At 38.6% G+C, this 13288-nt stretch overlaps 1 non-coding gene across 1 annotated transcript; it reads right to left on the reverse strand.

Moving 5' to 3' along the window:
• Positions 1-929: 929 nt before the first annotated feature.
• LOC116640855 lies at positions 930-1046 on the reverse strand. Its single transcript, XR_004301083.1, has one exon. It is a non-coding gene; the product is annotated as a small nucleolar RNA SNORA51 (small nucleolar RNA).
• Positions 1047-13288: the final 12242 nt, after the last annotated feature.

A 13288-nucleotide genomic window follows, 5' to 3' on the forward strand; every position in this document is an offset into this window, starting at 1 on the left:
CAAAGTAATAAGTTTGAGTATCTAGCAGATAGGAATAGATTTATGTATTTTGGTTACCAAATCCTATAAAAATCCTTAAAATATGCACAATAGTATCACATTTATGCAAAGGTCATATGTAAAGTAGCTCCAGCCATCTGGGTTGAAGATAAGAACCCACAAGTAATTGAAGGTCAAGGTCTTGGGTACAAAAAGTAGAGGTTGCTTGTTGCTGCTGTAGCAGCCCAGTGGTCTTCTATTGCTTCTTTACTGCCAACTACCCACAGCTGCAAGCAGCCGAAGTCAGACACACTCTGCCAAGGGCAGGAGGAGGAGGAGCTATAGGCACCAGTACCCCACCCCAAAGACATTCTGCTTTCAGGTATCTTCTCACACTACGAGTCTTGCATATTTCTTTATCGTTCTGCCACTCATGACTTCCTTGGAAATGGTGACAATTTCACAACAAGACTTCTTTCCTACCTAACGGTAGAACTCTTGGGCTCTACTCATTTCTTACTGCATTTTCAAGACAGCCCTCCCAAGGCTTCAGGAGAAGGAAGGGGCCAAAGAATGAAGTTATTAGTGTTACTGCCTACACAGTATATATTCCTACAAAAATGCCAGTCAATGACTCCAATCCCCCCCACCTCCCCAGCATTCAACTTTCTTAGCTAAAGGACCGTAGTCCATTCTATCTACTGTAGGTCTTACTTCCAAAACCAAAGCATCTGTCATATCCCCCAAATCTTCCAAGCTTCCACCAAGAGGGAAACCTCTCTGGTTCCTACAATCAGCTTCCCTCTACCTCTATCCTACAACCACTCCACTCAATGTCCCAGCCTCCCAAAGACAATATGCAGATTACCTGAGGCCGCTGAGCTGAAAGCCTCAGGATTTTTCTTTTTTCTTCTTTCTTTTTTAAATTAATTTATTCTTTTTTCTTCAATTCATGTCCCCCTATTCACAATACAGGCAAAGGGCCTGGACTAGGGTATATAGGGGTGGATTTACTCTGCCTCCTTTTTCTGTACAATCAGTGTAAGAACAGCCTGTGGTAAGAACCCTCAGGTTTTGGGCAACTTTCCTCCTAGATCTCTAAAATTGAAACCTTGCTAAGTGGCTCCAACACTGTGTTACCCTGCTTATCACTGAACCATGTACATCCTAGGACACAGGTCTTGTGGTAGACCTACCACGTGCAGGGCAACACCCCTCCCAGAGCATCTATAAGATACTAATATCTGCAACAACCATGCCTGAAACAGGTTTATGGGCCCTGCGAATAAATGAAGCAGGGGAAAGATTAAACTCCCCTTTCCACAGCCAAAAACTCAAGTCACAACAGGCTTTCTATGGCTGCCCTTCTACGTAGGCCCAGACTGAGCACAAAAGTCTGACACAACTGGTATCTAGTGATTATTAGTAAAAAGATGCATCCAAAATGGAATTCTATTGAGGATAAGAATTCAGATTTAAAGAGCTTAAACCAAGTCTCAATCATATGTAATCCAAAGAGAGAGGTCCCCTTTGTATATCAATCTGACCAATAATGATTTGATTGTCTATAGAATACAGCACTCTGAAGTATAGTAAAGGATATCTTTGGAAATTCATTATAAAACAACCTGTATTAAGGCATTTATAGCTAGAGAGTCAAAATATGTTAGGTTTTCAGAGCAAAGCATAGATGTGCTTGAGGAATAGAGGAAATTTACAGAAAGTCCTAAGTTTAACATTACTTTATTCCCTTTTCCCATTTCTTACTGTCTCAGGAGAAGGGAATAATTCATCTGTCCTTGACTTTTTATATTCATTTACATGTTCCATAAATTATCTTTCTTATACTTATTTCACAGGTAAACTCTTAAGATAAATTCTCAAAAACAAACAAATCTTACTGTATATCTCTTATTTGCTTTTCCCTGTTCTCCATCCTTCTTCCTGCTGCTTACTCGGGGGGTCAAATTTTTCTTTTCTCAAACTTTTCCCTTATGGGTATTCTCAATCTCTGCTTCAGCTGACTTGACCTAACCAACATATCTGCCATTAATTTTACATGAATAAATTACCTTACAACCATCCTGTCTTAAGTCTTTTGACTCTTTTCAAAATAAATTATTCAAAATAAATTATTATCCCTAAAGAACTTGAGTTCAAGAATCTGCTGAAGTTATATGAGTTAGGCTTTATAAATTTTTAACTATTTCAGAACAGGTGAGATTGGTTTAACTGAAAGCAAATTACAGATGAATTCAAAGGGAAGATGGAACATTCCCTACTTAAGAGCACTTTTATATTGCTATAACAAATTTGAAAGTCCTGAGATAATTACAAGTTATTGCTTTTCTTTGATTATATAATATATAATATTTTAAGTTGTTTTTATTAGATGCTTTAGACCTTTACAGTGAATATCGCCTACTGACCCAGTGAGCTCTAACCATCATGCATTATCTGAAAAGAGAAATCTGAAACAATTTTAGGAGACAACAAATATCAGAGGCCTAAAAATGAATCAGACAGATGTGTACGGAGTGAAAAGGGGGAGAGTTCTTAGGGCTAAAATAAAGACATTTGGCTATGTGACTGAAGCAGGTGCCCTGGGGGTGGGGAGGGGGATGCAGGTGGGGAGTGGAGGAGTTGAGAGAACCCAAGTAACCAACCGGAAAGCCACGGAATATGTTTTCCAAACTCAGGCAACCTCCACTGCCCCAGCTTCCTCCATCTCCAAACTCCTTCCTAACTTTTTCCAACTGAGCTCTCTGAGATAGGCAAGGGCAAGGGACAAGAGTCAATCTTGGTATCCAAAGACACCAAGGGAAGGAACAGGAAGGAACAAGAATAATAAGCTTACCAATCAGTTCCCCCAAAGAAGATTATAGTAACAAAGCACCCACTTGAACTTCTGAAGGAAGATAGAAAGGAAAGAATGGAGGAAGGGAATCAGAATTCCGGAGGGAAAAACAATATTCTTTAGAAACCAGATATTGCATAATCAGCATTTCTTTTATTCCAACTGTCTCCCACAAAGTTAAGAGTCAAATTACTTCCAAAACCTGATCTTTGAATAATTTAACTACTTTACCATCACCCCCCAGGCAAACTGAAATCTATCAGGAAAAGTGTATCAAGAGAGTGTGTGCACATTAGGTTGTATAAACTCTTTGTAACTGATCAACAGCCAGCATTGAAAACATTCATTATGTAGAATTCAGACCTAAAGATGAATTTTTCCATTTTCACTTTTTTAAAATTCCATTGTTCTCCTACGGAATTAGTAAGATAAAAAAATGTTGTGTACCTTTTTTTTTCTCCTCATTGAAAGGCTGGTTAACAGACTTCTCCAGCCCTTCCAAAGTTATCGCAAATAGCCCAGTGCCCTCTATTGGCGTTCCCGCCACACTGCTTCTCTAGCCTCTGTGGCTACCTAGGTTGTTTTTAAACATTCTGCAGCTACAGCTCCGAAGATAAATTAGTGGCTTAAGAAAAGTGCTGTTTGGATCGAACACAAATCATTTGACAAACAGAAGGAGAAATAGGTATAATGGACTCTAAAATCAAGCAGTACAATTATTTATGGCAGGGGCAATGATTATATCATTGCCCTCTTTCAAAAAAATATTCAATTTTATTTTTTTCAAAAACAGCTTTGTTACATGACTGAATTACCATTAATTGTGGATTTACATGACTGGCTTCAGAAACAGACAATGAACTGAACCAAATCTAACCAAAGTGATCCAGCAGGCAGGGGAGTGATGAGAGACCATCATGCTAGGCCATAATGGAAGGAACCTAATTTTCTCCAGATTTACATTCTCTTAGTCCGAGCTGGGAATGGGTTAAGGGAGTCATATGTTATGAGAAAACAAAGCTCCTTGAGAAGGACAAGTTGAGCTCTTCCAGAAAGCAACCCTTTCAAACTTCTTGAGAACCATTTCTTGACAGAACCTTTAACCCTACAGTCCTTGATCCAACAGCTTTTTAAATGACATTATAGGGTCATTTAAAATGACCTTGTTGGGGGGGGTTCCAATAGGAGACTTTGTCCTCCACACAAAGGTTCATTTTATCCTCATATGTGAAAAAATCAGAACCTCCATATTTGCTACCAAAAACTAGCAAATAATCCAAGAGTAATTTAAATCTGGGATCTATGAGGTCTCCCTGTGAAAAAGAGAAAGGACATCCCCACAGCCCCCTGCTCCATTCTGACTGGTCTGTTCCTGGGGCTAGAGACCTTGTAAGAGACATTCCCTTGCAACACAAGATATCAGGAAATGGTTTCTTTTGCTACTAAAATAGTGAATTGTGGTCCTGCCTCAGCAGTGTTGAGTCATTTATGTGCCAGGAATTGGACGCGGGTTGGAGGAACAGAAATAAATAAAACACAGTCTCTACCCACAAGGATTTCAGTCAAGTCGGATACAAAGACAAGTGAACATAATTAGAATATAACACTGTAAACACTAATAAAAATATGTACAAAGTAGGAGCTAAGAAGAGAGGGTTCTAACAAGATCCATGATTTCAAAGTCATAGTTTGTTATGTATCCCCAAATTCATCATTTTCATTCAGTGAGGATTTGGAGACCACCTGGATTCTTCTCATACATTTCTTTTTTTTTTCTTTTTATTGTTTTATTTATTTTTGCTGGACTACTAAACTGACTGTAGTATTTTTGGGGGGGGGGGTTTTGCAGGTATAATTTTTTTAAGTGATATCATCCTCACAGCTATCCTGTGAAGTCTCTTCTACTTTTTTTTTAATTTTATTATGTTGTGTTAATCACCATACAATACATCATTAGTTTTTGATGTAGTGTTCCATGATTCACTGTTTGCATATAACACCCAGTGCTCCATGCAGTATGTGCCCTCTTTAATACCCATCACCAGGCTAACCCATTCCCCCACCCCCCTCCCCTCTAGAACCCTCAGTTTGTTTCTCAGAGTCCATAGTCTCTCATGGTTCGTCTCCCCCTCTGATTTCCCCCCTTCATTTTTCCCTTCCTGCTATCTTCTTCTTCTTTTTTTTTTTTTAAACATATAATGTATTATTTGTTTCACAGGTACAGGTCTGTACATTTCTGATACAGGTTGCAAAGGAAAGAGCTGATGATAAATACATTAGCCAAAATATGACAAAATATGATTTGCTCATAACCAGAGAAGCATCCAACATAAATAGCAAACTACTCAAAAACACAGAAGAGGAGTTTCAAGGAGAGAATGATAGGTTATGTTAGATAGAGATTAGGCTGAGGAAAATTCAAACTGAAAGAATGGACTGCTAGATTTGGCTGTAAAGAGGTCACTGCTGAGTTCAAAACAAACCACTTCAGTAGAGTGATGAATACAAGAAGCCAGGCTGAAAAAGATGTGTTTAAATAGGAAATACAGCAGTCACAGATAGTATTATAGGTGCAGTTACCTTAAGTGAATGCCATGGAAGACAGCGCAGGGAAGCATCTTCCTCAGGGACAATAGCTCTTCCTATGCAATGGAAGTTGAGAGCATGGGATCCCCAGTCATAGAGATCTGGGTTCAAATTCTAGCTGTGCTATTTAAAGTAATTTCACTCCAAGCGTCTATAAAATTAGATAATCATAGTACTTACCTCGTAGAAAAAGTACCTAGAGAATAAACACTCATTGTGGAAGCTGGAAAGAAGTCAGAGAAACCACCATATTTCTTCAATTTTAAAACTTATATTTGAACATTTCTGAAATCAGGGTGCATTATAGTTAACTATCAGCATTTTCCCTTAGCAGCACTTAAAATAATGACTCATCTAACAATCAGTGGCATCTTAGTGTTTAATGAGAGAGTTAGTCCCTAACCCTGGAGCAGCTGGGTAACTAGCCTAGCTTTATGCAAATTGGCTTATGAAGAAATGTTAAAATGAATGTTGTGCTTAAATTCACAAGGGCTTAAAAAAGTCTTCTGGGTCCTTGCTACTCATAATACAGTCACAAACAGCAGCATCAGCAACACCTGGGATCTTGTGAGAAATGCAGAATCTCAGACCCTACCCCAGATCTATCAAATCAAAACCCTCATCGTAACAAGGCCTCTAGGCAATTTGTGTGTATAGTCAAGTTTGAAAAGCACTGTTCCAGCTTTTTTGTTTAGATTTTTTTTTTATGTTGAAGATATGGGTATAATTGGAGTTTAGATTCATTTCCTTAACTACTGACCAAAATTGTATTCTTTCATTAAAAATATAATGGCAGCGGGGTGCCTGGGTGGCTCAGATGGTTAAGCGTCTGCCTTCGGCTCAGGTCATGATCCCAGGGTCCTGGGATCGAGTCCTGCATCGGGCTCCCTGTTTGGCGGGGAGCCTGCTTCTCCCTCTCCCTCTACTGTTCCCCCTGCTTGTGCTCTCTGGCTCTGTCAAATAAATAAATAAAATCTTTAAAAATATATATATATATATATACATATAATGGCAGGGACGCCTGCGGGGCTCAGTCAGTTAAGCGTCTGCCTTCGGCTCAGGTCATGAAATCAGGGTCCTGGGATCGAGTCCCGCATCCGGGCTCCCTACTCAGCGGGGACCCTGCTTCTCCCTCTGCCTGCCACTCTCTCTGCGCTCTCTCTCTCTCCCTAACAAATGAATAAATAAAATCTTTAAAAATATATATAATGGCAAACTGGGATTAAGTTGATTCTTTAAAATCTTTAAACATTTATGATGTATCTGGGGATTAATATAATTTTACATGGAAATCAAAATCTCAGGAAACCACATAACATTAATACCAAAGTTTGGGAGATGGAGAATAAAGTTTTACTTGAAAAAAAATTTTTTTCATCTGTAGCATTGCTGAATTTGGTTATATGACGTTCCAGAATGACACATTTGAACTGTTGGCCAAGGGGAGTACCAACTAGAGTGAACACATATTATGCACAAGGATTGAACACTTAAAGACTCCACTTAACCCGGCCTGACCAACCCAGGTGAAAAATAAGATGCCAAATGTTTGATTGAACATCATTCAATTCTAATACATACAATTAGAATTACTGGATTGTTATGAAATTCGTTGTTTGGTGATATCTACTGTAGAAAATATAAATCATTAATATGATCATTAAGGAAAATAATACAATCATGACCAGAGGTAGTGTAACTTTGATTATTCTATTATCCTCTGTGGTGTGTTCAATCAAAAGGGAATGTAAAATTAGAAAGCATAGCCCTGAAATGGAATAGTTAATCCTCCACAAGAAGAGTCTGGATTGGCTGCCAGAATGCAAATAGCTAGAGTGATGAATGTGAAAAGATCAGCAGTCCAGATAAACCCCTGGACACTGTTACTTATAGTGCAGATAAATTAGGTTTTCTATAATTAATGTAGGCAGGAGGAATTGGATTCGAGACTTTTTTTTAATTTTCTTGGTTTTATTACATTGAGTAGGCACACGTGCTCTCTCCATAGCCCCCAGGAATCTGGTGTCCATCCCTAGCTTCTTGCTATAGGGGTCCCTTTGCCAGCTGTTCAGGACCTACCCAAGCCCACACAGGCTCTCTCTCACCCAAGGCCTATCTCTGCTCCATGGAAAACACACTCACTTTTCTTTGCCCCAGTAAACAATGGGGTACAGGTTAATCCCTGGGTAGTAACATTTCTGTTGCCCCCAGCAGCAAAGCAGTATATCCTTTCAGATTCCCTGGGCAGGAGTCACATCCCTGTTTCCTATACCTGGCAGCATCAGTGGACACATTGTGAGCTCTCCCAGTAGAGCTTTCTCCACTGTGAAAGCCCTGTCTTGTTTTCAGTTCCCCCAGAAGCAAACCCTGAGACAAGGATTCAAGATCAGGTTGTTTATTGGGAGATCAGCTCAGAAAACCCTGGTGGAGGAGTGGGAAGCCTGGGTATGGTTGGCACTGTGATGCATCCAGATTCCCTCAGGAAGGAAGGCTGCAGGTGTTACCAAAAGAGCCTCAGCTATCAGCCCTCTTTGGAGATTGCCTTGGCTAAAGAAAATTGCCTCTCCCAAGTTAGGTTCCTTCCAGGCACAACTCACACCCAGTGACTAATCAACTGTGGGGTTAAAAATGCCCAAACTTCTCCCCCCAACTCGGGACGACTCTGAAGGGCATTCCAGCTCTGGAGCTCCCCAAGGGGTCAACTGAGGCCTCTGTTTGGACTGCATTATAGTCCAACTTCTCCCTCTGCTACTCTACATCTTTCCCCTCCCTTCCATAGGTATTGATCCCAAAAGAACTCTTAATAAACACCCTGCATGCTAATGAACCCATCTACAACTACAGGAAAAGGAAGGAAGCCAACATAGGGTATATTATCAAGCAATTTACCACTATGACTAATTAGAATGCAATCACACCAGAAAACTTTGAGAAACAATGTGGAGTATGTGCCTCACAAATATCCTACCTGAGGAGTAAAAGATCTGAGGTATTCATTGTTTGATGACATAATTCTTCTACAACTGGCCTGTCCCATGCACATCAGAGCAGGCTGCAGCTGCCAGAAGCAGCCCTCAGGAAGTCATGGGGCTGGTGTTTGGTTAGAAGTTGGGCTGGAGCACACAGAAATGAGAGGTGTCCGTGGGATATGAGTAGGCTCTGACAGGGTCCTCTTATAGCCACCTGCTCCAGTTTAGGACTGAGTGGAATCATCTTCCCAGACTAATGATGCTACAGAAAAAAAAAAACAGATATGGAAGAGCACTAGAAATACCTACCACAATCAGGAAGGGATTTGGGCTTGGAACCCAAAGAGTGACCATATATCAAACATTTATTGAGTAAATAATATCTGCCAGACATTGTATTTGGCTGTTCTCACCCATGAACTCATTTAATCTTCACAATAATTCTGTGAGGTGTTTTTTACTTAACATATCAGGAACTGAAGTTTAGAGGAGAGAAACTTCCCCAGGTAAGAAGCTTAATCCCAAATCTGACACAAAATTCCACATTCTTAACCAGACTACACTATTCTACCTCTCTGGGAGCAAGAAATAGATCTCTCAAAAAGAAAACATTGTCGGTGAGTCTGGGAAGCAAAAGGGCACTATCCACAAAGATAAACACCTTTCACTTTTGTGAAAAGTGAAGATGTACATCCCCTTTTCCCCTTGCAAGCAGCCAACATGGAAAGTAAAGGGAGAAAAATGTAACACCATAATAAGAATTTAATGGTACAGGTGAAATTACTTTATGTTTTAAACTGTCAGCATTTTGATTTATTCCAACTGCTAGCATTAGGCATTCCAATTGCTGAATTGAGATTGTGTTTGCAACTTAAAGCGACTATGGCAATGTTATTACCTGAGAGTAACCAAAAGAGCCATAGGTTGGCTGGAATATTCATCCAGGGGTACATGCAGATTACTCCCACTCAATAAATTTTATAAGGAAGATGGGAGACAAAAGCAAAGTTGTGTCTCAGTCATAGGTCACATCCCACACATCATGCTAGTTCAAATTACCAGTTACATACTGACTATCCTATAAAATTCACATTGACAGTCTTCCCAACTTCTAAGAACTATAGAAATAATTGCTACTACAATAAGTACGTTGCCTACCTGGGTTTCATTTACAAATCCCACTTTCTTTTTTACCTTGAAAAGAGATTTGAGCTGCCATTTGTCTAAATGAATAGTGCTCTCAGCCACTCACTTCAAGATATAGAGAATGATACAAGAGGAAGTGGCAGAAGCTGACTAAAGACAGCAAGCCAAGACACAGGAAGATTTCCCGCCCCTAGCCACAGTCTCCAGACTTTAAGAGGCATCTGAGGCACCACAAAGGCTCCAATAGAGAATCTGTTCCTTTCTTTCTCCTCAGGTATCAGACTATGAAAATTCTTAAATGTTCCTTTATGATAAACAGTCAATTGTTAGGGCATTGTACCAGGATTGGGATTTCAGCCTCAAAAAAAAAAAAAAAAAAAAGTGAGAGAGAAAAATTTTCCACTCAGGATCACAAAACCAGAGAGAAAAGTGGGCATGTGGGATGACAGTGAGCTGGTAAGAACAGAAAGAAGAAAGACCCATCAAGAGTCAAAAGGACAGAAGTAAAAAGTAGTAAATTACTTTCAGGAAGGAGAACAAATAAGGTAGAAATAAAGGCAAAGATTTTTTAATAAGAAATAGATTGTAATTCTAGAATAAGTAAACCACTATGATAGTCTGTGAAGATTCTGAATGCTTCTCCTCATTTCCTTTTGGAATCCTATTTAACTAATAGCTCATGGTTCATAGTTTGTCAGCTGTCTTTTATCCATTTAAAATAATCCATGAGGAAATGTTAGCTCAAGATTATTAACAGTGTCCAAACAAATAACACCTCAGAAGCTACTCACCTTGGGGGAAGGGGAGAATGCTCTCAACTCCACTATGGAAAATTGCTAATCTTATGACCCCAGTAATAACTTTGCAAATCAGACAGTGGTTCTTTGTTATGGTGCTTGGTAAAACCTCACCATTTATCTACATCAAAATCTGGGACATCTGGCTACCCTAACCTTGTCTACTAGGCAGAGCATAATTTACAAACCAGGGAGCTATGAGCAGTAAAAGGCAAAAAGATATGAAAATGTATGGCCTTCCAAACAAAACCAAGAGATGACTTCTAAATATACTGTTTTATTTTTAGATCATCTTCCAGCCACCTCTCCATCATGGTTTGAACTTAGGGAAAGACAAGTTTGACACATCTGGTCACTTATAACTAAAGCTCATGTTTAAAACAGCACTCAAAAAAGAGTGACAAAAACTTCAATTGCTCCCAATAAAAAATACTATTATCAAAAAAAAGATTGCTTTATTATTAGAATTTTTTTAGGAAATCATTCCTTGGTCCAGATGTTTTTCTGAATCCTGTGACTATTGGCCTTTGCATAAAGAGATGAGAAGTAGATGATTGGAGGGAGTAGTAATAGGTAAAATTATTTTATATTTCAAATTATCAAAAAACATTGTGAATACTGAGTGGGAACAAATTGCAGAATTGGATATATATTGTTATTACTCTTTTTAATAAGTTCTAAAAACTATACATATAGTATATACATATACAGAGAAAGAGAGAGAGAACTGATAATGGCCTGGAAGAATATTTAGTTAACTCTAAATAAAGATAATCCCTAATGTGTATATATCTGTATGCTTGATTTTCAGTTTGTTTTTTTTAATAAACAATTTTTTTAATTTTTTAAGCCAATGAAAATACTTTTTTTTAAAGATTTTATTTTTAAGCAATCTATACACCCAAAGTGGGGCTTGATCAAGAATTGTACACTCTGCTGACTGAGTCAGCCAGGCACCGTGAAAATACTTTTTAAAAAAATCTCCTCCTAAGCCTTCCCGGAATGCAGTCTTCAACAATTTTCTCCCTAATGGTGAAAACAAAACATACACAGAGTTTATGAAGAAAATTAGACAATGTATTTAAAGTACCTAACACCATACTTAGCCAGCAGATGCCGTATGATCAAAGGCTACTAGTGTCATTCATTGGCTTATAACACTCCCTAAAACCAAAGATCCAAAATTAAAATGTATATCTATTTTTAATTTTTTTTTAAAGAAATTACTGCCTGTGCTCTGTTTTAGGATTTTTATGGTTTCAGGTGTCACATTTAGGTCTCTAACCCATTTTAAGTTTATTTTTGCATATGGTGTAAGAAAGTGGCCCAGTTTCATTCTTTTTCAGGTAGCTGTCTGGTTTTCCCAACACCATTTGTTAATGAGACTTTTTCTCACTGCATATTCTTGCCTCTTTTGTCAAAGGTTAATTGACCATATGATCATGGGTTTGTGTCTACATGTTCTATCCTGTTTCATTGATCTGTGTCTATTTTTATGCCAGTAAGATACTCTTTTGATTACTACAACTTTGTAATATAACTTACAATCTGGAATTGTAATACTTCCAGTTTTGCTTTTCTTTTTCAAGATTGTTTTGGCTATTTGGGGTCTTTTGTGGTTCCATACAAATTTTAGGATTTTTTGTTCTAGTTCTGTAAAAACTGCGGCTCCAGAGCCTGAGCCATCTCACAGTATGCTATGCTCTCTCTCCATCGTAAAAGTCTAGGATACAGCTAATGGGGACTTGACCAAGACAACAGCAGATGGTACAGAGATGAGGGGACTGATATGACAAGTATTGACAAATTAGATTTTATAGGATTTGATCTCAGTTGTGGAGAGTAAGGGAAAGAGACATAAGGATGATAAGTCCCAGGTTCCTGGTCATTGCTGTAAGAAGAATATTTGTACTATTCCATAATAAGGGGAAGATACAAAAAATGGAAACTGCTAATAGATTATGAATTCAGTTTTGTACATATGACGGGTTTAAACTATCTGGGGGGACATCAAGTTTCCCATTAGATAATAGAGTACACAAGTCTAAGCTCAAGAGAGAGGATAGGGCTTAATAGGACTATTTAGAAGTCATCAGCATATAAGTAGAGATGAAATTGTGAAAATGAATATAATCACCCAGAAAGAGTGAGCAGTGTGAGTTTCCATGTCTTAGTGCAGACAGGCAAAGTGGACTCCAGTACCCTAAGGCAGCCTTCTGTCAAAAAGAAGCAGGAGCAGGTTGTTGAGAATGTGTATCAAAATTGCAAAGAAAATCTGGTGGATCATTGACACTGTTGAATAGAATGATAGAACCCCAAGAAGTATCATTATAAGGACTGTGGGAGGCAGAGGAGTTGAGTCAGCAAATGAGACTGACAAGTAGAAGGCAGGGAGACAAAGGAGAAAACCTTGATAGAGGAGTCAAGAAATGAGTTTCAAGGAGAATGAATTAGCTAATGGTATCAAATGTAGCAGAGAAGTCCAGAATTCTAGCAAGGTCAGGAGAATGTACATTAAATTTGATAATGGAGCTCACAGTGACCTTTGTTTGGTGATAGTGGAGTGTTAGGGATGGGGTGTTTGAAGCCTTGCAGCAGTGAGTGAATTGGCATAAGAAAATTAGACATAATTTAATTATCTTAAGTTGGCAGTGGTAGAGAAGGGCTTTAGAAAGGTAGGTTGAATGTACTCTAAAAAAAAAAAAAGAAAGAAAGGTAGGTTGAAAGGGTTACATGGCTGAAGAGTTTTAAAAAAGATCTTAAAGGAGTTAAGGAGAAGAAGGAAAATAGAAAGTAGAAAATAATAAAGTTAGGTTGCAGTCTTAGAGAAAAAGTAAGATGTGGGAAGAGAGAAAACTCTTCCATTGGCAATGGAAGTAAGCATGGTGAGATAAGTTCAGACACTAATACGTACAGAGATGTGGGGACAATAAAATGATGGAATTCATATCTCA

The sequence above is a fragment of the Phoca vitulina genome, unplaced genomic scaffold (assembly GCF_004348235.1).
Source record: "Phoca vitulina isolate PV1807 unplaced genomic scaffold, GSC_HSeal_1.0 scaffold20, whole genome shotgun sequence".
In the NCBI taxonomy this organism is placed as follows: domain Eukaryota; kingdom Metazoa; phylum Chordata; class Mammalia; order Carnivora; family Phocidae; genus Phoca; species Phoca vitulina.